Source organism: Prenolepis imparis, unplaced genomic scaffold (genome assembly GCF_030444845.1).
Source record: "Prenolepis imparis isolate NDT839.2.m4 unplaced genomic scaffold, iyPreImpa1.0 SCAF_117, whole genome shotgun sequence".
Taxonomy (NCBI): Eukaryota; Metazoa; Arthropoda; class Insecta; order Hymenoptera; family Formicidae; genus Prenolepis; species Prenolepis imparis.
Window position 1 is genome coordinate 84,141 of NW_028141275.1, and position 20,841 is coordinate 104,981.

Sequence of the window (20,841 nt, forward strand, 5' to 3'; positions counted from 1 at the left end):
TATGTTTATTTTCTCGCTGCTAGCAGTTGGTATATATACAATTACATTGTTACTTTGAATATGCGTAATCTTATATACATATATCTCGCTTCTTTTGTAGTTTGTTTAATTTTCTTTCAACAATGTCTAATAAACGAAAAAAGGCTGAAGACATATATTACAGTAAAAGGCACATTCGTATAATTCGTCAGCAAACATTAAATGACAAACGAAATTCATAGACGGATTTTTAGTAAAGATAATTTTGCCGAATCTTCTACAAATGCTGATACATATTATAATGGTGCTCAAGACTGTGACAGTAATGTACAGCTCGCAGATCTTACAAATTCTTCGTCGCCAAATGACAATGTTGATCAAGCAGATGATTTGGATATATCTAATGTATCTTATATCAAATACATTGACCAATTCAGTGAGAAACAGTTTGAATCAGATGCAGAAAGTCAGGATGATGACGATAACGATGAATGTGTTGTAGTTAAAGGCATAGAAAATGAACAAATTGTTGGGACGAATTTATTTGAATATACTTATTCAGAACAGCAAGAAGAGAAATTACAACAAAAACTATGCTTTTGGGCTCAACAATTTAAAATACCATTGAATGCTACATCCTCTTTGTTACGTATGCTAAATGAAATTTCAGATATTACTTTACCTGTGGATGCTCGTACTTTATTCCGTACTCCACGAACTACTGATGTTGTTGTCATGGGGCCTGGGGATTATTGTCATTTTGGGTTAACTATTGCAGTAAAAAAATTATTGAACAACGTCTTAAAATGCAGCATGTCTTTGATACTTTACAGTTAATAATAAATATTGACGGAGCTCCTGTAGGAGAATCCACAAGTAAAAGTCTATGGCCTATTTTATGCGCTGATTCTATAGTAAATATCGTACATCCTATTGGAATTTTTTGCGGAGTAGGAAAGCCTGAAAATTGTAATGAATATCTACAATGTTTTGTCAAAGAAGCCATGATTTTAATTAATAACGGATTTTATTACAATAATAAGACTTACATTATAAGAATTGTTGCGTTTGTATGTGATTCTCCAGCTAAGTCTTACATTCTGAATGTTAAGTATCACAGTGGTTATAATAGTTGCATTAAATGTAAAATCGAAGGTGAATGCATTAGCGTAATATGTTTCCCCGGATCAATCGATCATTTAAGAACAGATAATGAATTCAAACAATTAGCTTACATAGATGATTACCAACGTGAAGAGACGATACTAAATAAATTACCTTTGGTAGGTTTAGTATCAAATGTTGTTTTAGACCCCATGCACTTAGTTTTTATCTAGGTGTGATGCGTACATTAATACGGCTGTGGTTATCAGGTCCTCTCAGTATTAGATTATCAGCAAATGAAGTCAATCAAATTTCTAATAGATTATTGAATTTAAGAAAATACAAACCGACAGAATTTGTTAGATGTCCTAGGCCATTTGAAAGAATGGAGGAAATGGAAAGCTACGGAATTTAGACAATTTTTATTATATTGGGGTCCTTTAGTGCTACAAAATATATTAAAAGACGATTTATATGACAATTTTTTAACTTTACACGTGGCTGTGACGATACTTGCAAATCCTGGTCTAATAAAAGAATCAAATAACATCATTTACGCAGGGAAACTTCTACAACATTTTGTACAATGCTTTGAAGCTACCTACGGAAAAAGATATGTAACGTTTAACGTCCATAATCTGTTGCATCTATCGGCAGATGTACAAAAATTTGGGGCATTAGAGACCTTCAGTGCATTTGTCTTCGAAAATTATTTGAAATTGCTAAAATGTTTACTTAGAAAAGGAGAGAAACCACTTCAGCAGAATAGAAGAATTTCTGAATCAGATTATATAAGTCATCAATATATACAAATTGACTTCAACAAATGTAATAAAATTCGTTACATAGACGATGTTTACTTAAAGCAAGCTCATAATACAGGGCCAGTAATTTATAATCTGAATTTTGAATTTCAATATAAGATATTACAAAGATAATTTAGTCATAAATTCTACTGATGATCGAAATAATTGCGTACAACTTACGAATGGGATTATTGTTGAAATTTATAACTTTGCCATATCACAAAATAAATTATATATAATAGGCAAACAATTAGAAGAGAAAAATAAACAATTATATACAAAACCATGCTCTTCAACATCTATTAATATAAAAATTGTTACTAATTCTAATTATAAATCGGTTGAAGCATGGGTATATAAAGGCATATTCTACAAAATGTACAAAATGTCATATTGCAATCATATAATTCTATTTTCTATTATTCATACACAAAATGTTTAAATTTATGTTGCTAATTTTTAGTAAATATAAAATATATAATCAGATGTTAACAATTTTTTATTAAAATTTTTGTATTTGTACATTTTGCAATGTGGACCTCTTTATTTATTTAATAAAATCCTCAATACTGTATATACATATGGATCGTTTTACCAAAATTTGCAATTAATAAGCCGTCCGACTTCACATTCTTAAATTTTTAAAATAATTTTTGTTGTACTTTCTCATGTGTTGTTAATTTTTATTCATTTTTAAGAGTTATAATGATAACGAAAAATATTGTAAATTGAAACAAATTTTTTCATTTATCGAAAAAGCGCCATTTTTTTATTTTAATAAAGTTGTAAACAAAAGAAATAGAAAAATGATTCTAAATTGTAAGTTCAATAGGAAAGTCGGCAAAAATTTTCATAAATTTTAAGATTTTTTCGTAGCTTTTGTTTCTCCTTTTTTTACATAGTAAACTGAAAAGTCGACAACATAAAGATGTGACTAATGTTACAATGAACCAATTTCACTGAGATTTTTTTTGTAGAAAACATTCATTTGCTTGGGTTTCGAGATAAAAATTCTTACAGTGACTTTTATTCAGTTTCGTGAAATGTTAATTACAATATAATGATTTATTTATTTGTATGTTAGAAAATGTTCTCTATAGTGCAATTTGAAGAAGGACTTGATGTCATACCGACCATATGGCTTAATAAGGACAAGATGATTTCGAAATGGCCTCCGTTCTCTTTGAGAGAATCGTATAAAATTGTTAAAGCAAAACAAAAATTATCAATCCCGACAGAACAATGGTATGAATATGGCGTTCTTGAGATCATCAAAACAGCGGGTGAGCCAGAAAATTTATTATTATTTATTAATATCAATTGTTGCTATATTAAAGTGTTTATTCAAGAAATGTTAAGAATTCTATACAGACTTATAATTTTTCTACACCAAGTATCTATTAGTGACTCTAGTTCGGATTTTGATTCATTTTTTTATAAGAAAATCGTTGCTTAAAAAACAGAAATATTTCGAAACTTGTTATTACTGTTAATCGTAAAAATACATAATGTATAAAATTGTTTTCATAACAATTATTTTAGAATTTGATTTATAACATAATTGAATTTTTGCTTTTAATTAGATATTTGTTTCTTTTTAAAAATTTGATGTTAAATTTTACATTTGTTTAAAATTTTTTAAGCATACATATATCAGTTAATTCATTTTATTCGCAATATTTTTAGTATTCACAATGAATTTGGCATTCACATAAATATATTTTTCGAAATTTTGAAGACACTTTAAACTTTTTAAAGCTTCGAATTTTCGAAGTTATCAAAAATATTAGCCTTAGGCTATATTGCAATTAATATTTCTAATATTTTAACAATTTTAACATTCTATTCTTATATTATTTCTGTTTATTCTTAATATAGACATAATAAAATAATTTTAATGTAATTTGGAAGGATGTTAAAAATGTATCTTTATAAAATATGTTACAGAAAATATGTTCAACAAATATTTTGGAATTAAATATATAATGAATTTATATATATATGAGTCATTCCACGTCAACCGGGCCACCTCTCTGCCCAGAACAGATTGCAAGTAAAAAATTTTTTTAGGGGTGCAAAATTTACTTAAAAATATACTCTTTCGAATGCCGTGTGATAAAAATTGTGATACATAATGGCGAAACCAATATGGCGAATTTAAGGTGTCCGTACGGACGCACATTTATAACAGTGAGATATATTGCACAGAAATATACTTAATGTCTTTATAAAAATATAATTTAATGTCTTCTAAGTAATTTCTAATAAAAATTGGACGGATTAAAGGTTGGTTATTGACTTAGCATGTGTGATAAGCGTTAATAATACTTTTATTTAACTTTTTTTCTATAAAATTTCAATATTTTTGATTTCTTTATGCTAATCATGTAAAAAAAGAACACCATCTGCTGCAGAAGAATATTTTTTTATTAGAAATTTTCCTTCTGATAAAGGAATGAAAGCATGACTTTGCTGAATTTTTGGTACTGGCTTAGCCGCAGAGAATCTGCTATGAAGGGATTTCTTTACTTTTGCATGTTCTTTTGCTGTATAAAAAAAATCTTAATATTTGAAAACTGATCTTTTGTTCATTGATACAAAGCATCAGGTGTAAGTATAGGCTTTGTTGATAAAGCTTGTAGACTAACACGTACAGCTTTTCTCTTAAAGGCTGCCCCAATGCCATCACATGCTCCCTTTCCATGCGCAGTTGCATGGCAGTGCCATTCAGCTGGCACTTTGAAGTTCTTTTCATGAAAAATCAGACTTTGGAATATTTCTTTACCTTTACGATAATAGTATATTACTGGATGTACTGTACATTGATTATTATTGTAATTGAATGCTTGAGCAGCGTTTTGGACAACAAAAGCATAATTTTCAGCGAAATCCATATGAACAATAACTTCTCCCTCACAAATTTTTTCTTTAATTTCCTGCGTATACTTAGACTGCTGTTTTGAAATAAATTCATGAGGTTTTAGTTGTTGTAGACGGACGCATAGCTCATCAATGAAGTCATCAACAGAAAGCTTCTCTGTTCGTAAGGTGGCTCTATCAGTTGTCTGCCAAACACTAAAAACTACATCATGAATAGCAGCTTCATCTAAAAGAGCGTGTAAAATGTCTGAAAACGTTTTTTCAGTAGGACAATTTGCACAATTCATTTAAATAACAAGCTGGTGATGGATTTTTGCAGATGAGAGCTTCAAGATAATCTTTGTAGTTATTAAAGGGGCATTCTAAATTTTTCGACAATTTCGATATATTTATTGCATCTAGCATTAATGTACTATTTTGATATAATGAAAACACATACACAATGTACACACATGTACCACTTGCACCAACAAGTATACATTCTTTGGGACGCAAAGCAGCAAACTTACTGAAACCAACTGAAAAATCATCATTTTCTTCTGAATAATTTACATACAGATCTTTTAAATTAAATAGCACTAGTCTCTTTTGTATTTTAACTTTCTCACCATCAACAGTTACAGTAACAGTATCATTTCGACCTGCCATAATCCGGCTATTATCGTCAGATTTATAAAAGTCTTTAACCCTTTGGACTGTATGAAGAGGTAAATTTTTTCCAGCCTTAGATGTAGGTGAGGCTGAAACACCCCGATCTTCACGCACTTTTCTTGCCTTTTGAGCCATGCGTCTTGAAGTTTTAAACTCTGTAGCCACCTTCCGAATGCTCCATGACAAAGGAGCTATTGTCAGAATTCTTATAAGGTCTGGATCATTCAGAGAAAAACTATAAAATTTCTCTTTGATTCCAGATAAAAATTCTTCTAATTCTTCCTCTCGAGATTTCGTCAAAATGTTTGTAGATTCTGATAATGTATTAAAAACATGATTATTTTGCATATTTTCACTTGAAGCTGTTTTATAACGAGCATAAGCTTGCTTTCGACATTGCGAACATATTCTTGCATATGCCGGTAATTGATATTTATTTTTTAAAGCTTCAGGAATATAGGTCTTAAATCTCTTCCGACGTGTCCTTTTTCGCCAATTTTTTTAAAAGGATTAATGCATTTTTTCGTACTTAACAATTCTTTTATGTTCGTCATTTTGACATTAAAGCTTCTCAATTTGTAAGAGATGCAAAAGAATAAGAGTTTATTGAAAGTGACTGATAAGGACTGACTAAAGAAGTAATTCTAAAAAGAATGAAAATAGCACTTATAAAAACCGATTAAAAATAGCACTTATAAGGACCGAATGAAAAAGTAGCTCTAAAGAAAATTGTTTCAAAAAGTAGCTCTGATAAGAATGATTATACGAAGCACATAAAGTAAGGTCCGTTTTAAAGTTAGCGCTGGTTGTTGTTGGGAAGCGGGTTGCTAGGAAACAGGTTGCTAGGATCCCGCTTTCTAACAACAACCAGCGCTAACTTCAAAACGGACCTTACTTTAAAAATTGCGCCTCGTTTTTAAATTAGCGAACACACGCGTAACTATTCGTATAATGTAAACACCATCGAAAAACATTGTACAGTATCGTATATAAACATTCACAGAATTTAAACAAAGTCTTTAAATTTCGTAAAAAAAAACGCTGCGAACTTTCCGAACGACTCAATTCTTCTGCAACAGATGTTCTTTTCTTTCATGATTAGCATGAAGAAATAAAAAATATTGAAATTTTATAGAAAAAAAGTTAAATAAAAGTATTATTAACGCTTATCACACATGCTAAGTCAATAACCAACCTTTAATCCGTCCAATTTTTATTAGAAATTACTTAGAAGACATTAAATTATATTTTTATAAAGACATTAAGTATATTTCTGTGCAATATATCTCACTGTTATAAATGTGCGTCCGTACGGACACCTTAAATTTGCCATATTGGTTTCGCCATTATGTATCACAATTTTTATCACACGGCATTCGAAAGAGTATATTTTTAAGTAAATTTTGCACCCCTGAAAAAATGTTTTACTTGCAATTTGTTCTGGGCAGAGAGGTGGCCCGGTTGACGGAGAATGACTCATATACTATATATGTACATATATATGTATATATATATATATATATATATATCAGTTAATTCTTTTTATTTACAAATTTTTAGTACTCTCTGAATGAATTCACACTCAAACAATTTGTCACACTTGTCATTCACACAAATATATTTTTTGAAATTTTAAAAACATCTTGAACTTTTTAAATATTTAAAGCTTGGAATCTTCGAAAATAAAATAATATTCAAAAATAATAGCTTTAGGCTATATTGCAATTCATATATTCTAATATTTCTAATATTTTAACAAATTCAACATTTTATTTTTATATTATTTTTGTATACATTTAATATAGACTTAATAATTCTAATATTTGAAGCATGTTAAAAATGTCTTGTGTCTTTGTAAAATACATTAGAGCAGAGCATCCAACTATTTTGGAATTAAATGTGTAATGAATTTATTGAATCTTCTAAGTTTGTTTTTTTTATTTATTTTTATTGGAAATATTTATAACTTTAATAAGTTCGTTTAGAGTTATAATTAATTATTTCCAATTCTATATTTAATAAATCCTTTTTGAAGTTAATCTTCATATTTTGTTTAAAAATTTAATATCAGATTTATTTTGCATTTTAATTTATGTTTAATATTTTAGATTGCTTACTATTTAAGTAAATTTGTCTGGACCCACGGCAATTATTTGTCAAGTATTTAGAATCAGTTTCTCGCGAGTGCTTTACACTGGCACAGTTAGTACCGTTATTACCGCGAGATGGCTCCGCAGCGAATAGTCTTTCCGTAGTAAGAAAACAGGTGAAGAGAGTATATAAGGCGATCAAACTGTTAAATTGATGCCTTGATGTTCAAGGTTTTTATAAAAGAACGTTGGTTTCATTTTTATTTTCATGCATCTGGTTTTAATATTTCTGTTCTCGTCAAAGTGGAAATTAGTATTTAAATATTTTTGATTACATGTTTTAACTGAATATTAAAACATTTTTTTTAAGAAATTGCTTTATACACAATCATATTTATAGCAAATTATGTGGTGTTTATTATAAACTTTACAGATAGAGAACTTCTTAAGTTATAAAAGTAACGTGTTTAAAAAGAGGAAAGAAAAATAATAAACGACATAAAATTGTTCCCATTTAATGTATATAAAATTATCTTTTTTTGATGAATCTCTTCTGATCTAATTTTATTACAATTTATCATACATATTATTTAGAATTTATTGCACTGAAATATATAAATGTCTCAGTTTAATAAATTTTAAAGTCAAACACTTTTTCAAAAGAATTGTTTTAAAATAAAAATTTTAATGTTTTAATAATTGGTACATAAGTGAACGTACAAGTTGAAGGTACCGTTTTAAATTCTTAATTGTGAGAATTTAAAAATGTTGATAGTTTGTGTGCCAACAAATAACGTTCGACTCATCTACATTATCCAAATTTTTTTTAATATACAGGATTGACAAGTTGAGATATATTGATACATTGCAATATTTTATCAATTGTTGAATCAGGTATCCTAAAAGAATATGAATTTTGTATAAAAATCAACAAACTATCATTAAATTCATCTTTAGAAGTATCAGAAAGATTTATATGATCTGCACAATAATTTATATTAAAATCCTTATTAGTGTTTATATTCGATTCAATATTATTATTGGTATTTAAATCTTTATCAATGTTATAAATACAATTATTAGGAAAAATCTCTGTCGAATTATTTGAATTTTCTATAGCACTGACTTTTTCAATATTTAACTTACATTTAGCTAAATGTTTTCTAAATTCTGAATAAGTTTTGAACACGGAAGAATAGTTTGAAAAACAACATTGTAAGTTTAATTGTGAATCTTCATAAAACGAATGAATCATTATTGTCGACATAATTAATTGAACTTCCGATATAAAAAGTACAATTTGTACACATTTCAAGGCATGTTTTAAAAATATCTTAATCACCAAAATAGTTTAATCACTAAAAATAGCTTAATCACTAAAATATCTCTTTACCACTAAAAAAATTATTAAAAACAGTAATCAATATTATATGAATGTAACAAATTATAATACTGAATAATAATGTAATCTCACAAAATAGCAAGATTATTATACATTACTTTAAAAAATTTAGTTTTTTAGTTGGTTTCGCAGAATATATACTTCTCTTATGCGTGGAGTTACAAAAACATTGTTCATTTTATAAAAATATTTTTCCAAAAATCTGTAGAAACTTACCAGATTACAATCATAATGTGTATTAAAAACGAAATGACTCTTAAATAAAATATCAGAAACCTTTAAAAAACACTGTGCACACACACACACACACACACAAAGAAGAATAAGCTTATCGTCTATACTTAAAAAATATTGAGCCACAGCTGCTTTATTGGAGCCTACAGCTATTAATCATGGTTGAGTTTTTTCTTCTGGTTCTGATTGTAAGTGTATACCGTTTTAAAACAAAAAAGATAAGAAAATATAGCATTATATAAATATATATAATTCTGATAAAGCTGTAATTGTTAATTAATTTATAGGATATATACTTTTTTAAATAAAATAATTTTTTCCAGAACCGTATCGGATTTTTCTCTTGCCGCTTTATATTTTCCCCTAGCTGTTGGAGAAAGAAGTTGACATAATGCTAAAATAACTCTTCTAGGTCTATCCCAAGCTGAAAATTTCAAATATTGATAATATTATATTTTATATTTGGTTAGAAATATATTTAATGTATTCATTACCTTTTTCCAATCTATCCAATGAAGGATGTATTTCGTTGTTAGTTTTCAAAAAAACTTTCAAAATAATTTCGTAAAAGTTGATAAATTCGTTGTAGTCTTCATATTTGGGAAATAAAAGCTTATATTCTTCTTCAATCTACAAATACCAATACATAATTTTATACATTTATATATATTTTATACATTATATAATTTATTTTATATATTTTATATTTAACATATTTTATTTTATATAATTTATTTATATATTTATTATTAAATAATCATCATTAATATTATTATTATTATTTATATATTTTATATATTTGTGTTATAAAATGTTGATTAAAAAAATTACTTTTAACTTATCAATTCAGAGATATTTAAGAATTTTGGAAATGTACTGGACAAATTTAAATCTTCAAACAAAATTTTTTTCTATATTGAAATGTGTCTTTATGTTTGGAAATAATTTGTGATTTTTCATTTTGCGTAGCACTTTTGAAAAAAAGAATTGCATCCTTAATTTCAGCTTTTGTTAATTTCTCATTTTCATCTTCTGTTTGATTTGTTACTATTATTTTCGGAATTTTCATTATACGTTTTTCGTTTTGTGCCTCTTCTTACATTGAAGAACCTATTTGCTAAATAGCCTGTTTTAGTTATTGGATCATAAAAAGATTCCTGAAAAACAATAAAATATAAATGTAAAAAATTGTTATAAAAATTAATGGAATATTTAAATTTCAAAATATACTGTTTAAATATTATTATGTATTTACATAGCCTAATTCAATTTCTGGATCTTTTAATTTAGGGAAAATTTCCGCTATAATTTTAACGAAATAACGCTTATCTACTGAAGTTAATGAACACTTTAATTCTTTTTTTACAATAAGCATTTGAGTTACAACTATGTTAATTATTCGCCTTCTACTTTTTTCACTTAAAAATCCTTTGGTATTGTACTCTTCAAAGATATCTATTCCACATGGACTTTCCAAAATAACTTTTAATGCTCTGAAAATTTATATAAAAGATATAAATCACAAGGCTCCTATGATTAAAATCAATTAATTTAATAAAAAAGGGCAATGAGCCGTAGCAAGAAGTTAGCGCTCAATATAAATTTATTTAATTAAGATCTATTGGTAAATCTATTGGAACGTTCGTAAAGGGCGAGACGACATCCAAAGAAGCCAATTTGACATTTGGTCCAAGGTGGATGCCGCTCAAATTCTTCACAATTGAAAAGGGTTATGACAATTTTTTGGACGCCGCAATTATTGTTAGTCAAAATTTCCTGGTGTTCGATTGGTTCCATAAGCCTACCTTTTCAGGTAGGTTCCTCAATTTCTATTCCCACCACCCTCTCTCACACAAACGAGGTGTTATTCTCAATTAAACTGATAGAACTTTACAGATTTTAGATCCTATATTCCAAGAAAAAAATTCGAACTTCATTATCGAAATCCTTTTAGAAAATGGATATCCGCTACCTTTTACTTTCTTCACGATTAATAGCAGAATTAAAAAATTAATTTTTGCTTGTAACAATATTGACAATCCTAATAATTCCAAGAATAACAAGTTTTTTACGATTCCTTTCTTGTGAAGAACATTTCTGAGAGATTTTCCAAAATTAGTAAAAAATATGACTTTAACATTGCATATTCCTGTCATAATACACTAAAGAAATTTATTAGAACGGGCAAAGGTTTTTAGATAGCAGATGTCGCAACAATGTAGTGTATAAAATTAATTGCATTGACTGCGGTGTTTCTTATGTCGGACAAACAAAACGACAATTACAAACGAGAATAAAAGAACATCGATCGGATATTAACAGGGCTACATCCCCATCTGTTATTTCCAGCCACCGTTTAAAGTACAATCACGAATTCGACTGGGATAATGTAAAAATTTTAGATGCAGAACCGTCATATTACAAGACAATTATCTCGGAAATAGTACATATAAAGCGTCAGATTTCGGGCTTAAATAAGCAAAGTGACACAGACTCATTATCTGAATAATATACTCCTTTCCTAAACTTCCCCCCTACTTTTTCCTTCCCTCTCCTTTCTTGTTCTTTTTCTCCACTCCTGACATCCTTTTATTTCCAAATATATATCTTTGACGGTTTTCAAATTATGTGTCTTTTGTTCGTGGCAATAACGACAACCCAACAAACGTCTCACATGTTCTACAAATAGTAATTTTTGAAGGATTCTCAGGAAATAATTCTGTATGGATTTCAATTTTTTTCTTATTTGGATAACTATTTCACTTTTCTCACCTAATTAATTTTATTACAGTCTATTACTCAAACGATTAAGGGGATGTTTCGACAATTTGTTAACGATTACTTTTATATCGCGACTTTTAATACGACCGCTGGTTTAGAATATTTATGTATTTTATTTGAATGATAGTTGGTTTACAATATTTTTGTGTTTTAGTTATTTAATTTAATTATACGTTGCGAATTATGTTTTGCGTTTATAACTACCAACAAGATTGTATTTACGTACATTATTAATTTTTGGTACACTGAAGATGATCTATTGTAGATCGAAACGTTTGTTATATATTGATTTTAATTAAATATACATATATATAAATTAATATTGAGCGCTAACTTGCTACGGCTCATTGCCCTTTTTTATTAGCTTGATTTTATATAAAAGATACAGTATTTCATTTTACTCTAATTATATAAAATATTTTAATACTTTTTTCGTAACAATTTCTTTTTTTTTTGTAATTGTGGATAAAAAAATATTAATTTATGAACATTCTATTGAGAAGTTCCTGGTTCATCTTCTTCAGAAGTATCTGTAAGAGTTATATTAGAAGAACTAAATGTTGAAGTTATTGGATGATCTAAATCTAAAAAAAAATTGACTATATATGTGAATAATGAGTTTTTATACATATAATTTATATTTTAAGACAAAAATATTTTTAAAAAATTACTTTGTATAACTGGCCTATCTATTTCAATATTAATAATAGCACTTCTTCCGGCAAATTGTATATGTTCGATTAAAAATTCTTCTGTTAATACAGCTTTCTTTTCATCGTAAAATTTAAATATTTTATCATTTAGATTAGGAAATATTTCTTTTGCTAAACAATTTAAGTGCACAGTTAAAAATTTAACATACAGTTTAATACATAACAGTTTAATAATATATTATAATAGTATAAAAATATTATGAATAAATATAACAGTTAAAAATTATGACTTTTGAAAATTGATAAGTAAAAGAAAAAATATTGTGTCATTTAAATTGTATGTTAATACAAGTTGATACAATACTTTTGCCTCAAACATTTTATAAATGTATGGAAAAAGCACTTTTACCCAATGTCTTTCGTTTTTATATTCAAAAATGAAGCTTATTCCATTAATTTGAGGGAGGAGGTTATGATAATTATTATATTCATTTTGATTATGAGGCAAAGCATAATTAAATTTCGTCGCGTGCCTAATAACCGTGAAACATTGGGCTGTCTCTTCTTGCCGCGTGCATAGTGACCACATAACACTGGGCTGTCTTTTCTCGTCGCGCGCTTGTAGACACGCGAATTGGTCGATCTTTTTAAATTAGTTTCTCATTAATTATTGCGAATTTCGCAAAATAGTAAAGGACTTTTCTATTTGGTTTAACTCACTCTACCTGTCCACGATAAGTGAAACGCGAACCACTGGACACCCTGTATACATATACATATACTGTATATATACATATAAGTAAAATAAATAAATTATCTTTAAATACATCTTTTTATTATAATATCACAGTAATATTATATTACAAATATTACATAACATGGATATCTCTTCGACAATATTAAAAAGAACACTATATTTTATATCTTTATATAATATTTAAGAAATCTTAATATTTTTATCATATTATATATTTATAATACATTTAAACAAAAACTTTTTTCAAAAATATGAAAATTATACATTTTAAAAAATTATAAATTAATATGTAACTAATAGTAACAGAATATTATATTAAATGTAACTTTGGTGACTCTTAAATTAAAATTAAAAAAAATAAAATTATAAACTTAATTTATGTGTCATAAAAATAAGTATTTTTTTTCGTATATTAAATTAAACGCTACATAAAAACAAAAACATAAAATATATAAAACAGTTTTTTGAAAATAATAAAAATATATATTATTTCTCGCATTATCGATTCTCGCATTATCGTTTCTGGCATTTTACATTTTCACGATTTAATAAACAAATAAATGATATTGTATGCAACAAACTTACTTTTCATGCACATAATCATTTTTAAATCTTTTAATTTAAAATTATTTTTTGCTCCAGTCTAAGAGCATTTGGAAGCGAGATTATTTGTAAATAATTTTTGCAATGCTCTCTTCATTACATCTTTTATTGTAGTACCACCAGTCATAATTAACATATTAATCTACCTACCATAAAATTATAATAATAAATCATTTTCTTAATGTTAATGTTAAACTTTATAAAAAAGATTTAAAATATATATATACCAATTGTGATTGTGCTTCCTCAGATGCTAATATAGTTTCGAAATTATTAATGTCTTCAAAACAATCCATTGGTAATTGAAGAAGCATATCAATATTACGATGAATATTTTTATTATTGTCATTATTTTCTAAAACATGCAAACGTTCGTCTATTCGTCTACACATTAGTTTTATTTCAAGAACATATCGTAATATAGAATCAAGAATTTCAGGAGCTGTAATAGTAAAATAATTAAAATATGATTTTTGTATATTTAGTTTTTTTTCTACTTACAAATATCATCGTTTGCAAAAATATTATAGTTTATTCTATTTATCTATATTCTTCATTAATATTACACAATTTTATTAAAAAGTTACAAGTTACAATAGTACATACCATTTATTTACTATGTATAACTTTGCTTGTATGGATAAAATATACATATACAATTTTTTTTAACAATAACTTGTTAAAATCATTGGATTAAGTATAAATATATAGATGTTATAACTTACTACGACTACTTGCAGATGTAATACCATTATCTTTTGTAGGAACATTGTCTTCTGCTTCTATGACAATAGGAATTTCATTTATATTTAGGATAGAATTATTATCACCAATATTTTGATTGATATCATCATCTAGAAATACATACTTTATGAAAATTTTATCTTTATTTTATAATATATTGTCCTATAAATGGAAAATGTAAAAAATAAAATGTAGAATATCGCGGTTATACCTTGTTCATGTAAGCTGTTATTTAATTCAGGAATGGAATCATTGTCGCTGATTTCGTTTTTACTGGAATTATTAGAATTATCTAAAAATATTTATTAATATCTAATATTATCTAAAAAATATTTCTTTAATATTATCTAATATAAAAAAATAATGTAATATCTAAACAAAGAATAATTTTGTATATACATTTATCAAGGACAAAGTATGTAGTTTAACAATAAATTTTATGAAATACAATTTTTATACCATTTTCCTTTGAAATGTAACATGAAAGCTTTTTTTTCTAAATTCACGACCTAATTAAGATTCCGATTTGGTATTACTTTTTTCTTCCATCAATCTTTTCTCCTTCTGTAGAGTATGTTCGTATGAATCTAAAAAAATTAATTTTTTTCAAGATAATATTAATATTTTATATACAGTCCACTAAACTATATGTATATATATATATATATATATATACAAGGTGATTCAAAACAACCGTTTGTCCTTAAAATGTCGTATTCCTGACTGAATTCTAAGACGATTTTTCCTTTGCCAAAATTTGATCCGAAGCTTAGTTTTCAAATTATTAAAAGAAATAGTTAGCGAATTACGGCACGAGTACGGGCGGTAGGCAGGAGCGGCGCAACTCATTATCCGACGCGGGCGACTGTGTGAGGCGCTCGCTGCGATCAGCTGTTCGCTACACGCAATGTGTTTGTGTGTGTGTCTGTGTTTTGCGTGTGTGCGTACTCTCTCTCTCTCTCTCTCTCTCTCTCTCTCTCTCTCTCTCCCCCACACTTACTCACTTTTATTCTTACCTTGTACAAGTATTTGATGACTTTTACTTCTGATGAATAATTGTTGCACGACTGTTAACAATGAGACGTTCCCATCTGACACACTGAATAATAAACAAATTTTTCTTCTTTCAGAAATTGTATCGACATTTATAATGAATACACTCACGCACTTGATCGAAAATAAAGAATTTATTTATCGATTGTAACAATTAATTACAATCTCGGTTACTACTGATTGATTATTAAAATCACTCACAAAAAACGCGTTAAATGCAAAGCGCACGTTACTCGATGCGGATGACAATAGTCTGCGACGATGACGACAGACTGCCGTGACGCGACGCGACGATAACAATCACGGCGTTGCCGAACGTGAACGCGTATACATACATGACATGTGATAATAATATGTATAATTTTTAAGTTATTAAAAAAAAACATTATAACGTATTATAATACGTTATACTTTTTTTTTTAATAACTTAACATTATCTACTGTTTTGCCTTTTTTTCGCAAGCAATACATGAGAAAAATTATATTTATGTTTTTGCGAACAAGATGTTCCACGTGTGAATGTGTTGGTCGCTCTGAAAAGAGCGAGTTGTTTTTTGGTCGCTCTGAAAAGAGCGGATTGACTTCAGTCGCTCTGAAAAAAGCGGATTTTTAGAGTTTCAAAAAAATTTATAATAGGTGCTCAAAATGACCACCATCGATTCTAACGCAAGCTCTCATGCGTTTAAATAGATTTCTTTGGACGTGGAGAACGTTTGGAATGGAGAACGTCCAAAGAAATCTATTGAAACGCATGAGAGCTTGCGTTAGAATGGATGGTGGTCATTTTAAGCACCTATTATAAATTTTTTTGAAACTAAAAATTCGCTTTTTTCAGAGCGACCAACTCCCTTGCGAAAAAAAGGCAAAACAGTAGATAATGTTAAATTATTTAAAAAAAGGTATAACGTATTATAATACGTTATAATGTTTTTTTTAATAACTTAAAAATTATACATATTATTATCACATGTCATGTATGTATACGCGTTCATGTTCGGCAACGCCGTGATTGTTATCGTCGCGTCGCGTCACCGCAGTCTGTTGTCATCGTCGCAGACTATTGTCATCCGCATCGGGTAACGTGCGCTTTGTATTTAACGCGTTTTTTGTGAGTGATTTTAATAATCAATCAGTAGTAACCGAGATTGTAATTAACTGTTACAATCGATAAATAAATTCTTTATTTTCGATCAAGTGCGTGAGTGTATTCGTTATAAATGTCGATACAATTTCTGAAAGAAGAAAAATTTGTTTATTATTCAGTGTGTCAGATGGGAACGTCTCATTGTTAACAGTCGTGCAACAATTATTCATCAGAAGTAAAAGTCATCAAACACCTGTACAAGGTAAGAATAAAAGTGAGTAAGTGTGGGGGAGAGAGAGAGAGAGAGAGAGAGAGAGAGAGAGAGAGAGAGAGAGAGAGTTTAAAGGGTATAAAAAAGAAAAGGACCCCGCACAAACCTTATGGAAACGGGGTCTCGGCGAATTTGTCTGAAACTTGAAAAAGAAATTGGTTAAGGATCAGCGTACACAATCGATGGTTAACGAAAAGGAAACACGAAGAAAGAGAAAAATATCGAGTTTCTATAACAAATCGTTGTCGCGTATAAAATCGTCGATACCGAGGGCCTCCCACTCGGCATCTTCCTCGGCCATTTCCCGCGAGTTCTCGCTACATATTAGAGCCACCAATTCGCGGAATCTTGAACAGTCGCACGCCGGCTAGACAGAGGGGTCCGACGTCGACGAGGACGTGGACGGCGTGGAGGGGGGGAGTGGCGCCGCCGCTGCTTCCGCCAGCAAATCTGAAAAAGAAAACAAATTAAAGTTTCCATTCGATGCTTTTTCTCCATGTCTCTCTCGCGTGTACTCACCTCGCTCCTCCTTTTGCTCCCGCTCCCGCTCCCACTCATCCCGCTCGGCTCTCTCCCTATCCGCGAGCGAGACGTATCTCTCCCACCCATCGTCGTCGTCCTCCTCGCCGGTTTTCTCCTCGTCCGAGGACTCGGCGACCGCTATGGGAGACGATTCGCGGAGCGGCGGTCGGCGCGGCATCGTGTTGAGCCAGCGATACATGAATTGCCGCTGTCTTCTTCGAGCCGCCTCCCTCGGCGTTTCCAATTCAGAGGCTACGGAGCGAAGAAAGAAACGAAATTAATAACGCGTCGACGCGTATACTCTCCAACCAGTCCATAAACGAGATACACTTGCCTGTAAACGAGGGCGGGAACTCGGAACTCAACGTCGCCTCGTTCAGATCCACCGGATCTGGCGACGGTGGTCGGCACTCGGGAGTTATCTCCTCCCATCTGCGCTTAGGGGTTTGACGTGGGGGAGCCATTGTCTCGCTGTCGATAATAGGTCGAGCTGCAACAGAGAAAACAAGAGAAACCACACGTTATTACGCTCAAACGAGAAGAAAAACAAGAAGAAGAAGAAGAAAAACAAGAACGAGAACGAGAAGAGGTAGAAGGAACGCCGACTGTCGCGCGACGCGACTCTCGCTCGCCCTTATATACCGCCATTCTCCCTCCCACGGAGCGTCGCTTCGGCATCCCCCCACCCCCTCCCCCAACCTCCCACCTTTTCCGTGCCTTGGGAACCGAGGGCTTCGCTCCCCGAACCGTCGGGGGGTCGAGCCACCCGAACCCCTCAAAAATGGATGAAAAAAAATTTATTTTTTTTATCCAAAAACACTCGCCACCCACCCAACATCCTCCACCCAAGTGCGACACCCCGGCGCCTGCGGCGTTAAAAAAAAAACGTTAGGAAAGGGGGGTACGTGGTTCGGGGAAGAGTGTCTGAAATTTTTTACTGCGATGTCGGACGTGGTATGGGAAAAGTTTGGACACGTCGAGACGTCGAACGCGACTTTGCCGAGGTCGCTAGGTGCCTTGGTTTCCGAGATACGAGCGTTGGAATATTTGTGGGTTTAGAAGGCGTATCTCTCGATGGCGAGTCGATTGCGGTAAACTGTATTTATTTTGTACATTATTCGCCCTTGTGTGACTTGGAAAGAAAAGAAATAGATATGAGTCCACGGTGCAACGATGATCGCTCATCTCGTTCCGTGCGGTTGGTTGCGCGATGTTTCATGATAAAAGACGAGTGGAAGGAGAATGAATCGACAGTTTTTAATAATCACTGTCCATTCATTTGTTACGTCCAGACTCAAGGAAGGAAGAGTCGAAAGGAAGGACGTAACTAAATTTATTTTCGAACGACGGCAGACTATCCGTCTGTTCGATTCGAACGAACGTCTGGGCCCAAATAGGCCCAACGATCGCAAGGGTCGCTTTTACTCTATTTAAAGGACCGTTCGCTCGGTGGTCCCTTTTTGGCAAGAGAATTTAATCTCTTTTGCGCAGGATGAGACCTAGTGCGATCTTGGTTTGCGGGAATGAGTGGGAACGGGTTATAAATTAAAGAGTATTAGGCTTCATATTAAACAATTAATTTATTTTACTCTTAAAGAACGAGAAAAGAAGAATTAAATTCATAAGAATCATATTATACTTATTGTACATTATTATACATTATTATTCTTATTATTATTTGTTCTAATTTTGTGTACTTCTCTTAGTCGAGGAAAGAAAAAAATGATTTGATGCTCGTATGAGTGAGTGATTGTGTATAAATCGCGGGTGATACATAGATACGGAGGTCGTCAATCGAGACAACGAGGGAAAGTGTTATTGTTTAAATTTTAGGGTCCCGATTGGTGGTTACAATAATTTAAACGATAATAGAAATATAAAAATAGTGTCCATGTGTGTGCGTGTGAGAGAGAATGCTAGATAGGGCCGTAGCCCGAGCCACTTCTTGCCTCAGGCGTCGATTCCGACGATTTCGCGCATGCTTTGCTCCAGCTCTCGAAGTCCGCTTTCTTAAGTCGTCCACTAAGAATGACGAACGATAAGAAAAATACATCGAGGCGATGGAGTGCAATTTCGAAATAATTCTTGGAATACTATTCTCCTTTCATTCTGTCGTTATTAATTCTATTTCTTATTCCTTGCGCTTGTAGTATTCTAGAGAGAGAGGAGAGAGAGAGAGAGAGAGAGACTGGATAATGTTGAGTAGGGGAAAGGTATGGGAAACGGTAATCACGAATCTTTCCGTTATCACGGGAGATCCTGAGTGATTTTTCGGGATAGGTGAAATCACGGATCTCGCCGTTATCACGGGAAATCCTGAGTGATTTTTGGAGATGGGTGAAATCACGGATCTCGCCGTTATCACGGGAAATACTGAATGATTTTTGGAGATGGATGAAATCACGGATCTCGCCGTTATCACGGGAAATCCTGAGTGATTTTTGGAGATGGATGAAATCACGGATCTCGCCGTTATCACGGGAAATCCTGAGTGATTTTTGGGGTGAAAGAGAGAGGGAGAAGAAGGTTTAGGGTTGGATATGATAGTACTTGCGCAAAAGGAGATAAAGAAGGTGGCTTTATCTTAAATCCAAGATTTATTTTGATACGGGGTGAAAATTGTATTTTATGTTTTTCCCTTTTTATATACATATATGTGTGTCTTGACTTACTGTTAGTAGAGTGCGTTGTTAATAATTGCTGCAGGGTTCTAGTCTGGTTGTGTGGTCTTCCGGACTTCCACTATGTTTTTTCACTTGCACTCTAACGAACGTCGGAATTTGAATTGAAAGCGGATTTCGAAATTGACAGTATATAAAACTCCGAAGAGTCTAGATACGAGCTCGGATAGCTTGTACACGGCAAAACTGCGCTCGAAAGTTCGGATTAAAATCTACTCTCTCGAGGGATATCGCGGGTATATAAACCTTCTTGCTCCTCCTTCCCGTTAGTTTGTTAACATTTCCTGACGAATAGGAAATTTTTCAATGACGCCCTTTCAGTCCCGGAGGCGTCTCTTGACTTTAAAAATTTATCGGGATTGGTCAGGGCTTTTGTTTAGGGCCCTAGGTTTTGACCAATGGAGAATTTGTTGAGGTTTATATTTTTATTATCCTCTCGAGATTATCTTGGTGATCTGTCAGGCGGCATTTGTTTGGATTCGGTTATCGTTGTTAGTCTGGTAAAATTTTATTCGTTTTCAAGTGGAAGTTTTCTTCTAAATTTTT

The 20,841-nt window shown here is 31.0% G+C and overlaps 1 pseudogene; it reads right to left on the reverse strand.

The window, feature by feature from the left end:
• Window positions 1–9,020: 9,020 nt before the first annotated feature.
• On the reverse strand, window positions 9,021–10,521 carry LOC145947671 (uncharacterized; annotated as a pseudogene).
• Window positions 10,522–20,841: the final 10,320 nt, after the last annotated feature.